The sequence below is a fragment of the Pteropus medius genome, unplaced genomic scaffold, assembly GCF_902729225.1.
Source record: "Pteropus medius unplaced genomic scaffold, Ma_sr-lr_union100, whole genome shotgun sequence".
NCBI lineage: Eukaryota > Metazoa > Chordata > Mammalia > Chiroptera > Pteropodidae > Pteropus > Pteropus medius.
The window spans coordinates 10504776-10521110 of NW_024350319.1; the positions used below are offsets into that span (position 1 = coordinate 10504776).

Consider the following 16335-nt stretch of genomic DNA (forward strand, 5'->3'; position numbering starts at 1 on the left):
GCGTTCCCAAATTTTGGCCTTCAAGTATGAAAAACTGGGGAATGAACAACAAAAATATTTAGGTTACACGCACCAAGAATCCACTAAATCTTTTATATCTTTCTATCTACATGATAACCTTAATGGTTATTAAAGTGCTACAAGATTCTATTATAAAGGGAAATTTCTATTATTTTGGGCATATAAATTTTCAGCAAGGACAAAAACAATAAAGACTTTCTAGTTTTAGGACCTAGTTGATCAGATATTATAATTAACTCAATTACATTCTATTTCTTGGACAGTATAATTACAGTTTTATTTATAATAATATATTATGACATCCTTTTTTAGAGAATCTGGCTAAATGGGTTATTATGAGTACCCATTTGAAAACAGGAGGAACACCAGAAAAAAGACTAGCAATATTTATGATGGAAACTGTCACCTTATAATATTATAAACATAAAACTAAATATTCTAATAATTAACACTATTTTTGGTGAAGGATTACAATTTAAAAACTGATGCAATTATCAAGCTTTGTAAACTAGAGTTACCACCTACCAAAAAATAGATTATGTATTAGTCAGCTAGAAAGGGAACAGGGCTAATGGATGCAACCTCTCCCAAATATGCCTTGTAAATTCTTGAAAAGCACAATATAGGAGTAAAATAATTTAATACTACATTAAAGTAACTGTCTAAGTAAAATAATTTAATATAACATTTTTAAAAAGTTTGAAATTAACATAAAGAGGGTGCCCAGTGAAAACAGAACTTGAAACATAGATTCCAACTGCCAACTCCTTTGTACCCACCCCAGAAAAACTTTCACAAACATTGCAAAAAATTACGTTCTACTGTGTGTGGTATTGATGGCAAAGAGGATCCACAAAATAAGATGGGTCTCCAAGTATATATACACTGACAGGCCTACTCTAGCACTCTAACAAGTTCTAGTCAGCCACATTACTACCCTATTTGGATAGGGTTTGCTATAGGAATATCATCCATTATTTTATTTACCAAGCAAGGATATATGCAAATATTATTTTCACAGAACTGATACAGCTGAGTTCTATCAGTATTAAGATAGTGCAGGATAGTGCAAGACGTGTTTCTAAAAAACCTGATACATTGGAAAACAAACTTCAGTCAATCACTTCTACTTACTAAAGCCTGCTTGGCCTTAATTAAGATTACATTTTTTTTTCTTACCTTTTTTAAAGTGTTTCGCCTAGTATTTGATTCCCAAGCGTCTGCATTTATCTGTCATCACTGTTAATGTCCATGTTACACTGAGACTTCAGGTATTAATTATTTATATAGTTGTACTAGCAAAACTTGATATCTGTGAAGGGAAACCACAATATAGTCACTATGAATGTGTTACTGTTTACAAATTTGTGGATAAAACTGATATTTCTAAACAAAGCACACTGCATTTTCTAATAAATTTCACAAATAATTCCTTATATTTAGCTACAAAATGTGTTATCTTCAGTGACAGATGATTTGCTAACTCTTACACATGCTTCTCAGCATACCCTCATAAAATATTTCAAAATTTAATTCTGAATTAAAATTCTTACAAATTTGAGAACTCCTTAGATTCATTTTCCGACTACCAACATAGGTACACATCATTTTCCAGCAGTCTATAATTTCTCAGACATTAATAAAAGAGTATTCTGTGTTTTACAATAATGATAGAAAATAAATCTGTAATACTTAAGAATGCAGTAAAAAAGATCATGACTTTCTCTTAAATGTAACCTCAATACATTCAATGTCTTTTAAAGTAATATTTTTGTTTTGATTAGATATTCCTCTGTGACTAATCTGTCAACATTATTTTGGAAGTAAATAGAAAATAAATGTGACAAAATAAATGAGAAATAAACCAAATAGCTATATAAACATTCCTTAAAAATGGACTTTGTTATAGATTATAAGTCTGAGAAACACATTAATGTGCTTACAATGATGAAGAAAAGCATTATATAAAATTTAAGACATTTCTACCAGTTTATTAGTAGAAAGAATGAGCTACAAAAAAACACTTATTCAAATACATCAAAGAAAGAAACCTATGAATGATATTCTAAAATGATTCACCACGGTGTGCTGTTCCAAGTTCTTATGTAATAAAAAAACCTAAAAATCTACCCAGAAAATGCAGATAGCCTTACACTGTTTTATGGGTAAAATGTCTTCCTAAAGTTGTGTCAACCTGCCAGATCTTCTCAGTAAAAACTTTCATTAACAATAAAGTAGAAACTAATAGGTCAATTATACCTTGATTTTTTTTAATTGGAAGAAAAAATAGTTAATGGTGATTAGGAAATACTGATATCTGCCCTCAAACAAGTCTCTATTCTGTTTTCAAATGTTAAAAAAGACTTTAATGCATAAAAAATTAACAATTTTAGATATTCCCAAATGTTAAAGTTGCTATAAATTTAACAAGCAAGGAAGTTAAACTAGCAAAAACATATTCTCTACATTGCATTCATTTTAGTCACTACACATTTCAAATTTAAGCATTTTGCACAAATGCTACATGCTTTCTAGAGGACGAAAACTACTCTGAATTGTGACAACCTACAATAACTTTTTATTTGACTTATTTAACTACAGTAACTTACTTCCTGAAATTTAAGAAACTTAGCTATTTTGCCTTTTTAAAAGCATACAAAATGGAAAATAATCCATTTAAATTCTATTCCTAAGGTCTTATTTATTCCTCGCCACAGAGCTTTGCTTGTTTTCACATACTAATAAAATTCATTGACTACTCAAGAATTTCAGTGACTATTCAAGAATTTCAAAAACAAATCTAAAAATCAAACTTGACTAAAAATAATTACTTTTCTTATTGTTTGCAGTCTAACACTGGTACTACTGTGTCAAATAGATTACAGGATCTCATATGAAATCACATCAAAGGACTAAAGAAAACCTCATTAGAAAATATTATCGGTTCCAGTGATAAAGCAAAGTTATAAGCCACACAACTTACTATAAAAATAAAACTTTGAAGTCTAGGCTAAACACAACCTAAATTATAAAACACTGAGTTTTTTTAGTTTTATAAGAACTTGGAAAAAAGCTCAAAACAAAGGTTATACTATAGACTCATATTTAGTACCCAATCTTTCAGTTGTTATGAGAAAATACTAAATATGTACACTATACTATGTCTTTAAATAATTTTAAAAAAAAAGAATGAGATATTCAAAGTCAGTTGTAAAAAGCATTTGCGATAATGGTCAAAGACAGAAAGAAACACCTTTCCCAGACAAGCTTATCACAGTTACTTGCTACAGAGAGCTGAACCGAATTTTTATTTGGTACAAAGTATGACCAGAAAAGAGCACATTCTTCTGGCTCCCTAAATTGTTTGGAACCACAGATCCAATGTCGTAAATACCTACTACAGGTTTTAGAGTTAACCCTATTTCAATGTCAACAGAAAAGTAGAAGAAAGAGCAACAGATTTGGTGGAAGGAGATGGGAATATGATTCCCTGCCTCCAATAATAACTGACCACAAAAAAAAGCCACTTTGCATTTCTGCACATCATTACTTCATCTATAAAACAAGAGACATACTACCTGCCTACTACTTCTCAAGATTATAATGAAGCTAAAAAGAGATTATGTCCATGAAGTATATTAGTTTATTGGTTTTCAAACTTTAGTGTGCTTAATAAATTCAAGACCAATGACCCCAGAATTCAGATTCGGCAGTTCTGGACAAGCATGCATAAAAATCTTTGTTTTTAATTAACCACTTCAGTTCATCCCAAATTCCACTGGTGGCTCCCCAAGAATGACGATATTTTGAAAAAACTGCATCAGTTTCTTCTGAGACTTTAGTTGTAAGCATTACCCTAGGTATTTTTTTTAAATGCAAATTTCTAAACTTTGCCCTTAGAAATTCAGATTCGATAAACAAAAAAAAAAGGGCAGCACACAGAATCCTCATTTTATCAAATACCACAGGTAATTAAAATGTAAATGGCTCACGATCCTTTTAGAAACCCTGCACCAGAGTTTTCTCCCTACATATTTCTCAAATTGTTCCCAGCCGCTCTAGCACCATCAACCATGACCAACCTTAGGCCTCATCATCACTTGATCTAATCCACCTGCCTTGTAATTGGTCCCACTACTTTAAGTCTTATCTCGTACAAGTGCATGGTCTACAGAGTCATCTAAAATGCACAATTGCCATTCTCCTAATCTAATACCTTTCCAAGGGACTTTTGCTTCTGGCCAAGACAGAGTAAAATAAATGAGATTTACGCTCCCTCCTGAAACAACTAAAAATCTGGACAAAATGTATGAAAGTGTTTTTCAGACATTGAAAATCAGATAAGGTAGGACAGTGGTCAATGAAAAAGGAGAAGCAAAGCCTTTAATTGCCCCAGCTCACTGTTTGGAGTTTCCAGGCTGCAGAGCAGGGAGGCTGATCCCAGGTAAAGTGCAACAGCCTCTCTGAGTTAAGAAGATGAAGTGAGGAGTCTGGGGGAGACCAAAGTAGCTAGGATCCCCAGAACATTGTATCAGAAAAGAGGAAACTGTAGAAAGAGCAAAGAAGACCTCATAAGATCTGCTGAGATTCCCCCTTGAGTCTTGAGCTGAATATTCATCACACTTCTTATTGTGTATCCAAGACATGGAAAAGGCCTGGAAACCCACCCATAAGGAGCATAGGGAAAGATATCCATAGCCAGGGGAGTGCTGGAAAATGTGTAACAACTGGGGGCAGTTAGTAGTTTGTAGTTCCTGGTTTACAGGGTTACCAGTACCAATGTCTGATGTGAATATCCCCATCCAGGGCCAATTTCACACTATCACATGATATCTCTGAGTGCGAAATTGGGAAGAGATACATGGTAGCGCATTAATATAATATTTCTACCATAAAGATACAATACATGTAAATTATCGCCAAAGTACAAAAATAATAATATGTAATAATATAATTAGAAGTTAATGAGTTTGGAGGATGTATTATCTTTGTTCTTAATATAACCGATTTAATTGTAAAATTATATGACTTTATTTATTAAGAATTAAACCAGCTCGCAAACTTCCTGACATTTTAACAACTAGCTCACACAGTGCCAGAAACAGTTTGTATACCTACCAACCAGAGTATAAAACCTCATAATTCACAGGACGTCAAACATAGTGCTCAAAATGTCATTGCCTCAGTAGAGGGACAAAATGATCTCTGGACTAAAGATTGCTTTGGTCCCACCTAACAAAGATTAAAAGCAAGCCTCAAAAGAATAAAGCCATTTCCAATGAACTTTTAACAAAGCTCAAAAATATTTATAGGAATAAAAAAATTTCCAGAACCAAAACAGATAAAATTGACAATGCCTAGCATTCAGTCAAGTATTAGAAGACATGCAAAAAAACAGGAAAATACCATCAATAATGAGAAATATTAGTCAAAAGAAAAGGTCCCATACATGACAGATTTATCAGATGAGGACATTAAATCTGTTATTATAACTGCAGTTCACATGTTCAAAAAGTAAAATTAAGCATGTTAGGTAGTGATATAAAAGATATTTTTTAAAAAACAAATTGATTTTTCTATTAATAAAAAATGCTGGTTGAGATTAACAGATTAAACACCATGAAGAAAATTCCAATGAACATAAAGACGTAGCAAAAGAAGCTATACAAAATAAAACAGTAATGGCTCAATATTTTTCAAATTTGATGTAAATTATAAACTCACATCAAAAGACTAAATAAACCTAAGTAAAATAAACATGAAGAAGACTACCATAGGTCACATCATAACCAAGTTGCTTTAAACCAGTAATAAAAAGAATATCTTAAAGTAGATAGAGAAAAATAACACATTACATACACAGGAAGAAAAATAAGATTGAGAGCAGACCAATGACTAGAAACACAAGACCCAAAATGGTGAAGTTTATCTTTCAGGTACTGAAAAAAACTATTGACTAAGAATGATAGCCAAAGAAAATACCTTTTGAAAACAAAGGTAAAATAAAGAGGATGTCAAAATGTTAACTTGACATCTCCAACACCACCACCAACAGACATTCACTAGAAGACAAGTTAAAGGAAGTTCTTCAGACAGAAGGAAAAAGATACTAGATGTAAGTATGGATCTACCCAAAGCAATGAAAAACACCAGAAATGGTAAATGAGGATAAATATAAAAGACTATTCCCCTTAGTTTTTTAATCTCTTTAAAAGATAATTGACTATTTATAACAAAAAGGACAGCAAGATATTATGACATTTATAACATACATAGAAGTAAAATATAATTGCACAACAGCCAGATGTGAGGAAAATACAATGTTGTAAAACCCTTATACTACATATGAAATGCTATAATATCATTTCAAGATACTTGTAGTAAGTTAAAGATGTATACACACTATGAACCCTAAAGCAACCCTAAAACAACCATAGGCAGGCAGGCAAAAAGGAAGGGAGTGAGGGAGGAAAGGAGGAATGAGGTAAGTTACCTGCAAAGAATAACTTTTAAAAGATTCAAGTCATATTTATTATGACCACAAGGGAATTAAATTAGAAATCAAGAAAAATATCTCAAAAATCCCCAAATCTCTCAAAATAGTATGCGTCTAATAACTCATGAGTCAAAGATATCAAAAGAGAAATTAGAAAATAATACAACTAAATGAAAACAAAAACACAACATATTAAAATCTGTGGAAAGCAACAAAAGCAGCACTTACAGGGAAATTTATAACAGTAAAAATATGTAAGAAGAAAAGTTTCAAGTCAATGATGTCGGCTTCCTTCCACCTTAAGAAATTAGAAAAAGTTTAATATAACCCATATGAAAAGAAGAAATAAGAACAGAAATCAATGAAATAGAAAACAAAAACTATAGAGAAAAATCAATTAACCAAAAAAATGTTTTTTTAAAGAAAAAACCGTCTACGGCCATGCTTCCTTGAACAAGCCCAATCTCGTCTGATCTCGGAAGCTAAGCAGGGTCGGGCCTGGTTAGTACTTGGATGGGAAACCACCTAGGAAGACCAGGTGCTGTAGGCGTAAAGACTAAAAAATAAGGGATTGTATGCTAACAAAGTCCTTGCAATCTGTGAGGTCAACCAAGGGTTGCCTTGCCTAAAAAAAAAAAAAAAAGGAAAAAGAAAAAAACAATAAAATTGAGAAATCTCTAGTGAGACTGATCAGGAAAAAAAAAATACAGATTATCAATATTAAGAAAAAAACAAGTGATATCGGTATAGATTCTATACTTAAAAGATAATTATTCCAACAAGGGTACCAAGATGAATCAATGAAAAAGAAAAACCTTTCCAACAAATGGTATTAAAACAACTGAATACATACCCTCATTTAAAAGAAAGTTGGATCCTTACTTCACATCATATATGAAAATTAACTCAAAATGAATCAAAGACATATATAGGAGCTAAAATGATAATTCTTAGAAGAAAACATAAGTGTAAATCTTTGTGATCTCGGATTAGACAATAGTTTCTTACATATGAGCCTAAAAAGCACAAGGGCAAATACTATATGATTCTGCTTATACGAGGTACCTAGAGTAGTAAAATTCATAGAGGTAGAAAGTAGAATGGTGGTTACTAGGGAAGGGGATGAAATGAAGAGGTATTGCTGAATGGTTATTTGGCAAAATGAAAATAGTTCTGGAGATGGATGGTGGTGATGGCTGCCCAACAATGTTAATGCACCTAATGCCACTAAACTGTATACTTAACAATGAATTAAATGGTCAGTTTTATGTTATGTGTATTCTACCACTATTAAAAACTTGACAGTAAAAGCAAGCAACCAAAGAAAAATATGGATAAGCTGGAATCATCAAAATTAAAATCTTTGTGCTTCAAAGAACACTATCAAGATAATGAAAAGATAACCTGAAGAATGAGAGAAAATCTGCAAATCATCTGTCCATAAAGAACCTTTACAACTTAATAAAAAGATAATCTAATTTAAAAATAGACAAAGGACTTGAACAGATTACTTCTGCAAAGAAGGTATAAAAATAGCCAATAAGCATATGAAAAGATGCTCAACATCATTAGCCATCAAGGAAATACAAGTCAAAACCACAAGATACCACTTCATATCCAGAAGGATGAATATAATAAAAGGATAAACAAGTGTTGACAAAGATGTGGAGAAATGGGTACCCTCATACATAAGTGTTGAGAATAGTGCAGCGGCTTTGGAAATAGTTTGGCAGTTCCTCAATAAGTTAAACATAGAATTATGATACGATCCAGGAATTCCACTCCTAGATACACATATGCATACCTCATTTTATTGTGTTTCTCTTTACTGTACTTCACAGATGTTGCATTTTTTACAAATTGAAGGTATGACCCTCTCCACCAGCAAAAAGACTACAACTTACTTTACTATAAACCCACAATACCTCCAAGGTACGCCTGTACCAAAAAGGAAACATGTTCACACAAAAAAGTGTTCATAGCAAAATTATTCACAACAGGCAAAAAGTAGAAATGACTCAAATGTCCATAAACTGATGAATGGATAAACAAAATATGGTTTACAATGGAACATTATTCAGCCATAAAAAGGAGTGAGGTGTGGATACATGCAACAACATGGGTGAACCTTAAAAACATTATGCTAAGTGAAAGAAGCCAGTTGCAAAAGGTCACATACTGTATGATTCCACTTATATGAAATGTTCAAACAGGCAAATTCATAGAGACAAAAAAGGAGATTAGTGGTTGTAGAGACTGGAGGAGGGGGCATGTGGTAGAAAGTGATTGCTAACAGTAAGAGGTTTATTTTTAGAGTGATGAAAGGATTCAGTTAGTTACTGGTGATGGAAAATTGCTGAATTGTATATTTAAAAGGGTGATTTCATCATATCTCCATTTTTTATATATGTTTTTAAAAGATAGATTATAAATCACTTAACATTAATAAATTGAACAATTTAGATGAAAGGACAAATTCCTTGGAAGATCACATACTACCAAAGCTCACCCAAGGAGAAATGGACATATAAAATATTTCTAAAGAAATTGAAGTTATAGTTAAAAACTTAATAACAAATAAAACTCCAAGCCCAGGGGGTTTTACTGCTGAATACTGACTATACTGAGTATTATACATTTAAGGAAGAAATGTCAATCCACTCACTCTTCCGGAATAGTGCAAAAGAATATTTCTTAACTCATTCCATGAGGCCAGCATTACTGATACCAAAACCAGACACAGACATTACAAGAAAACAAAACTAAAAATCCATATTCTTCATGAACAGATGCAAAAATTCTCAACAAATCAATGCCAACATTATATAAAGGGATAACACTTCATGATCAAATGTTTATCCTCAAAATGTAAAATTGCTTTATATGTACGCATGGTTGGTTCTATGCAATTCATTCTATATTGACAGACTAAAAAACAAAACCGTAAGATCATCTATACAAATATAGAAAAGATACTTGACAACAATCCACATCCCCAATTATAGTGACCAAAAGGAGATCAGTGATTGCCGGGGTATGTGGGAGAAGGGAGCAAAATGTAGTAGGAAGAGATTACAAAATGGCATGAAGAAACTTTGAGGGGTGATGAATATGGTTATTATCTTGATTGTAGTGATGGTTGTACAGTGTATTCATATAGGAAAACTTATATTGCAATCTTTAAATTATTGTGCAGGGAATTATTCTTTAATAAAGCTATTCCAAAATAAACCCAAAAAACAAAACACCCATCCAGGGATATAGGTTAAAATCTAAGCTTAATAGGAATGTACAACTTGTATCTGTTCATTTCATCTCTACCTAATTCTACTCTACATCCTTCCTAACAGACAACCTAATCTAAATTGCAATCTTCTATGACAGAGGTTTTCAACCATGGCTAAGTATCAGAATTATCTATGACACAAGAACAAAAAGCAAGAGTTTCTGATTTCATAGGTCTGGAATTCAGTCCAGCTGTAAATTTTGGTATTTTTTTACATTTTTAAATATTATTTTTAATTTTCTATTAAAGCACAGATACATACAGATAAGCACACAAATTATTAATGCTCAGCTTGATGAACTATCACAAGGGTATATATATTTTGAAGAGTTCCAAGGATAATTTTGATGAACAGCCAAGAATTAAAACTACTACCTCTGTCTCTATACTTCCTTTGCTCAGCTAACATTCATCTTGCCCTTCCAGCCACAGATCAGATGCAATCACCACCTCCAAGAAGCTATGTGGTCTCAGGTAATTCAGTGTACAGATCTTGTACATACAATTGAGCATATGTGGTATTTTTCAAAGTTTTTAAAGGCAAGAACTCTTATATTATATGCTGAAGAAACAGAAGAAAGTGAAGGTACTCTAGTTAAAGACAAAAGTAAAGTGACTGAAGGACAGACAGTAAGCTAGCCCAACAACTGTCAAACTATTCCCTAGGAGTTTGAAATTATCACTTACTAAACTTATCTATTCACCTGTCTGTTTCACTCATCTATTTTACAGCAAGGCCTCTCTTCTTCATTTCCCCGATGCCTAGAAAACATTCATTTAACATTATTATTGGGACATTATTCAAATAAGAGTAAATATGGAGGTAAATCAGTAAGGAAAAAAAAGTTTGAGAAAAGAAGAACAGTTTATATGGAGACAATGAAATAAAAAGACTTGGCATATCAGAAAAAGGGAAAGGGACCAGTGAGGCTGGACCCTAAGTTAGGCAAGAGAGAAAGCATCATGAAATAAGCTTTAAAGCAGACAGCTGCCAGGCCACGAGGGCTTTGTATGCTATGGAAGGAATTTGATCTTTGTTTTGTTTTTTATTTATTTTTTATTTTTAATTTAATTTGGGTTATTCTACTAAAAAATTTTAAAGGGGAATGACACAATAGATAAAACATTTTTAAAACATCATTCTAATTGCATTTTATCTTTACACAATAACTTCATTAATGCTGAGAGCTCCTAAAGATATGTCAGCTTGTACATTTCCCTTCAGAGCTTCTGTTCCAAATATCCAACTGCCTGCTGGACTCTACAAAAAACTTAGAATTGTACTTGTTCAAAACAGAATTCACCATCTTCCCTTCAGCCCCAATACTAATACCCATCAGAATTACTTATCTAAATAAATGACACTACAAAATACCCTATCGTCTAAACCAAAACCCTAAGAGTAACCGTGTAAATTTCCTTTTACTCTTTCATCCAAATTACCCACCCTTATACATATCATATACATATCCAATCATTCACATTTTTTCTTTTGTATATAATGTGCACTTTCATAATGTCACGCACAATGGTGAGGAAGATCATTTAACTTGCTTTCTCTGACTTACGGTATATAGGTGATTGCTCTAAATTAGCTCAAAGTAAAATCTAAGAGTAAAACCTTCAGCAAAAGATTGTATTATTCCATTTTAGAAGTAGAAAATCTCACGCTAATTCTCAGAACATGAATAATTCACAGATGCATAATTTATGCAACCAAGGTAAGTGAGAATAAAAGGTTTTGGACAGAAACTCTGAAAGTATCAATGTCCACCTACTAAGGTAGAAGAGACAATTCAAGAAACTGACGAAGAACCATCAGAGAGCTAGGACAAAAACCTGAAAAGGGTAATGTAATCAAACTGTGTTTAGGCTACTGGGTCCCCCAAACTGATCTTCAGTGAGGTGAGTAAAATCCAGAAAATATACCTCATTTTCCATGAAGCTAGATTTACTCAATTTAAAGACTTCCATATTCTGAATTTATGTCAATTCTCTTTGGTATGAAAGGAGGTTTCTGTTATTTTCCTAATGTCTTTTTTTTTTTTAACAAAATTAAAAGCTGGCAACCCCACACCGATCCCAAAATTTTTTTTTGAAAATTATACTGGGCTGGTGTGTAAAACTTTTTAAAACGTCAGTTAATTATGTACAATAACTTGGGACCACTGAGTTTGTAATAATACTGATATTATGACATCATATATACAAATAAGTATTAAAAAGACAAAGTACTATCAGGTTATCATTTCCAAATACTATTCAAGAATTCTATTTCATATTAGTGGATCAAAAAAGTACTGAATAAAGTGAAAACATAAAAACAAGTGAATACAAGGAGATAAATGGAGTTTTAAAAACTCATGTAGAAGCGATTTTTCTGTAAGCTACAGACTCATTAACTAATCACTATTTCCCATTTTTTCCTATGAAAAAATACTGATTTATGTAATAATTCGTTAATTCAATGCTTCTCAAAATTTATTTTTCATTCCTATGCTGAGAAGTTCAGGTACTAAAATAATGAACTTTTACTTAGGTAGTTTTTATTTTAAAAAGTATTATGAAAGAGTATAACTAGTGCATCAAACCAATAATTTTTTTTTTAATTGAGGGTAGGCAAGAAACAGTTTAGTCAAAAAAAAGTCTAAAGAAGTATACAGTCTACAGTCATGCCATCCTGAACACGCCCTATCTCATCTGATCTCGGAAGCTAAGCAGAGTTAGTACTTGGATGGGAGACCATCTAGGAAGACCAGGTGCTGTAGGTGTAAAAAAAAAAAAAGAATTATACAGATTATACCCAGATACAACAACAAAAACATAGACGGATTAAAGTTAGGTAACAATGTTTTATTATGTCCTACAAACACCAAATTATCTTTCATAAATACCTACAGCTAACTCCACATAATAGACAAATTCTAAATTGATAAGATTCATAAATCCCATTTTATTTTTTCAATGACTTAAAAATTCAACTTAATAGGTGAACTGTCAACAGAAAATCTTTCAGTCTCAAATACACAAATCTTTCCAAAAACTCTTTTTAAAATGTATTTTAAATAAATATATAACATCAAGTGAGAGTTTGTTTGAATGCTGCCCATTTCACAGCAATGGAGTTTATGTCAAATGCCATCAAATAGGAGGTACTTTGCTGAAGAATATTTTAACGGTTTTCATTAGTTTTCCAAGTTCAAAAACTGGACTACTTCAGGAGGGAAAAAAAAGCCTTATAATTCTCCAGATTTCCTTTGAATACAATGGCTATTTTTATTTCCCTAGATTCAGCATCAAAAAACTTCACCCAGAAATATTTAAGGCTAGGTACTTTTTTACTGCTGGGTCTTTTGACCTTTCCCCCTAGCTATAAAGTCATTACAGTTTTGCAATTTAACTAAAAGAAAGCTCCTTACAAATAGAGAATAAAATCAAAGAGTATTTTTTCCCCTTCCGGAGGTGAAATCTAAAGTTACTCTGTAATAGCTAACTCAGCCAGACTCAAGTCAAGTGGTTTGTAAACAAACTATTAACTGTTCTTAATTATATATCAACAAAGCAAGTTTATTTCTGTAGTAGCGGCTATGGCCTATTGAGTAAATTAAAGAAACCTAGGAATGTTAGGATAGAAGATTCTTGAAAACCATGGAAATACACAAAATTCGGTTTTCGAAAAATTCTGTAACTATATCCAAGGTGATTTGTCTTGGATATAGTTACAGAACATAGCTACAGCATAAATTTAAAGGTATCTGAGTGTAAACATAGCTACAGCATAAATTTAAAGGTATCTGAGTACAACGGAAAAGAAAAAGTTTCAGGTTTCAATCCAAACTAAACCACTTATACTGGTTATATGACCTTGATCAATTAACCTCTGGCATTTCTCCTCATCTGTGAAATCGGGGAAAAGCACTCCTTACTACATAGAATTTTCCTGTGAATTAAATAATTTATATAAAATATCCCCAGTACATAGTACATAATGAATAAATGTATATAATGGTTTAACATTTATTATGTCCAATATGCCAAGCACTATACTTTATAAGCATTATCTCATTTAAAACTCTCAAAAACCTATGGAGGTAGGTATTATTCCCATTTACACATGAGAAAACTGAGGCTTAAAAAAGTTAAATATTTTATCCAACAGCAAATTAAGTGGCAGAACATACGGTCTTAACCACTCTAGTGATACCGTGCTTTAAAATAACAAAGAACTTTCTCATTATACTATACTTCACGATAACCTCAAAAGTAGACAGGCTAGGTACCATCTTCATTTCCTACATATGGCAACAGACTCAAGAAATGCCTATGATCACACAACTAACAGAAGCAGAATATGAACCTAGATCTTTCTGCATAAACCAGAGTTTAATTCATGAGACTCTGTGGCTCTCTGCATTCTGCTAATAATTCTATAAACACTGTGAATATAAAACTCCTTCCAGGAGAAAATAAGAAAGGTTATGTCTAAAAAATAAGTTGATACATGATCTCTGTTAATTAATGCTTCTTCCCAATGATTCTCAACATTCATGTTTTCCAGAAGTTAAAATACAGATTTACTTGAGAATAAACAACTTTATACTACTTATATGAAATCTGTGAGAATAAATAGCCCAGTGCTAATCAAAAGCAGAGGATATTTTGACAGGTTTATTATTGTTCTCTATAGTATGTTTCTTGCTGAATGAATGACATCATTTAACAGAGAACTAGAGAAGAAAGTTTTATTCTTCTAAGTCACTTAGTCTCTTCTCCAGCCATTCCCTCTCTTCATTCATAAAGAGGAAAAGGATATCCATCTATTTATAGAGAGGTGTGAAGCCTGAACACAAGGCAATGCATAAGGCTTGATACTAAAAGTGCATGTCATTTTATTTATTTTCTATTTATCTCCTAGAAAAGAAAACTTGAGAAGTCAATTAAATAGTCAATTCTGCTGCAATGAGAGCAAAGGATTTTTAAGATCAAAATTACAATTCTTTCTTCTAGAATTATCTTTACTTTGACTGGGTTTTAGTCTTGACAATATTTTTAAATATATGTAAATGGAACTACTACTTTTTTTTAACCAAAAGAGGTATGAGGAAACATGATCACCTGATTTATTACAAACTACAGTACAGTGGAGAAAGGAAGGTTTTTTCCAACAGATCATACTGGGTTAACTGGATATCCACAAGAAATAAAATGTGTTTTGACTACTACCTCAAGCCATATACAAAAATCAGTTCAGAGAGACTATGAATCTAAATGTGAAGGGTAAAAAGTAAAGCTTTTTAGAAAAAAACAGGAGAGCTTCTTCATGATCATGGAGTAGACAAAGATTTTCTTAGAGTTCACAAAAAGTATTTGACAAAATGGAGCAACTGGATTACATTACAATTTAGAATTTCTGTCCACCAAAAGACACCATTAAGAGAATGAAAATGCAACCCAGAGTGGGAGAAAATATTTGCAATGCATATTTTGATTAAAAAAAAAAAGACTCATGTCTAAAATATATTTTAAAAATTCCTATAAACCAATAATACAGACAACCTAGTATTTTTTAAATGGGCAAAGACTCAATCAAGCATTTCATCCACAACAAAGAGACCCAATAAACAAGAAATTATGCTCTACTTCATCAATCATCAAAGAAATGAAAATCAAAATCACAATGAGTAAGGTTTTTTAAAAAGACAAAAACAAACATTGAAAAGACTGTGGAGCAACCAGAACTCTGATATGCTACTGACAGAAGTATAAACTGATACAACCAATTCAGAAAACTGTTTAATAATATCTGCAATTCAATAAATACAAACCATCTGACCCAACCATTTCAATCCTAGCTATATACCCAACAGACATGTATACATATGAATAAAAAAGAAATGCATGTCTTTATTTATCTAAAGACACATACAAGAATGTTCATACCAGCACTATATGTAACTATCTAAATGCCCATCAGCAAGATATATAACTTGATTATTCATACAATGTAATATACAGAAATGAAAATAAGCTAAAAGTCACAAGCATACTGTTCAGACAAAGAGAGACACAAAAGAGAGCATACTGTATGTTTGTTTATATAACAAATCAACATGTACACATATATGTGTACACACACATGCAAGCACATGGCATATGACACAAGAAGCACCAATCACAGTCCCTCACTGAGATCTGTTATATGGCCAATGAGACAATCTAACAGATAGGATTCTCTCTAGAGTAGCAAAAAATAATGGCTGCAACTTTCAGTGCCAAGCAACAAAAACAGAGCCCTAAAAGAACATCATTTAACACTTTGATTTAGTTCTACCTGAAGCCAGATAAACCACCCGAATTTCAATTTCCTAAGTCAAAAAAAGTCCCTTAGTTGACTGATGACTTACAAGAAATGGGATGAGAAAGCATCTATATATCATTCTGAGGTCCAGACTAGCTAGGTTTTTCCTGGAATAGACTAGCTGAGAAATGATTCTTGAACTAGGAAGACTAATTCATCTGAAGATACATTAAT

General features: G+C 32.2%; 1 protein-coding gene and 1 pseudogene across 9 annotated transcripts in view; one reads left to right on the forward strand and one right to left on the reverse strand.

Moving 5' to 3' along the window:
* The window catches only part of ZZZ3 (zinc finger ZZ-type containing 3), an 84990-nt gene that overhangs the window by 47878 nt on the left and 20777 nt on the right, over positions 1-16335 (reverse strand). For 8 of the 9 annotated variants that reach the window (XM_039838637.1, XM_039838635.1, XM_039838629.1 and 5 more), the window contains exon 2: positions 1201-1333. The exons of the other annotated variant lie outside the window; for it this stretch is intronic. The gene's annotated coding sequence lies outside the window, so the exon portion shown is untranslated. The remainder of the gene's footprint in view (positions 1-1200; positions 1334-16335) is intronic. 9 annotated transcript variants of the gene reach the window in all.
* On the forward strand, positions 6949-7067 carry LOC120583589 (uncharacterized; annotated as a pseudogene).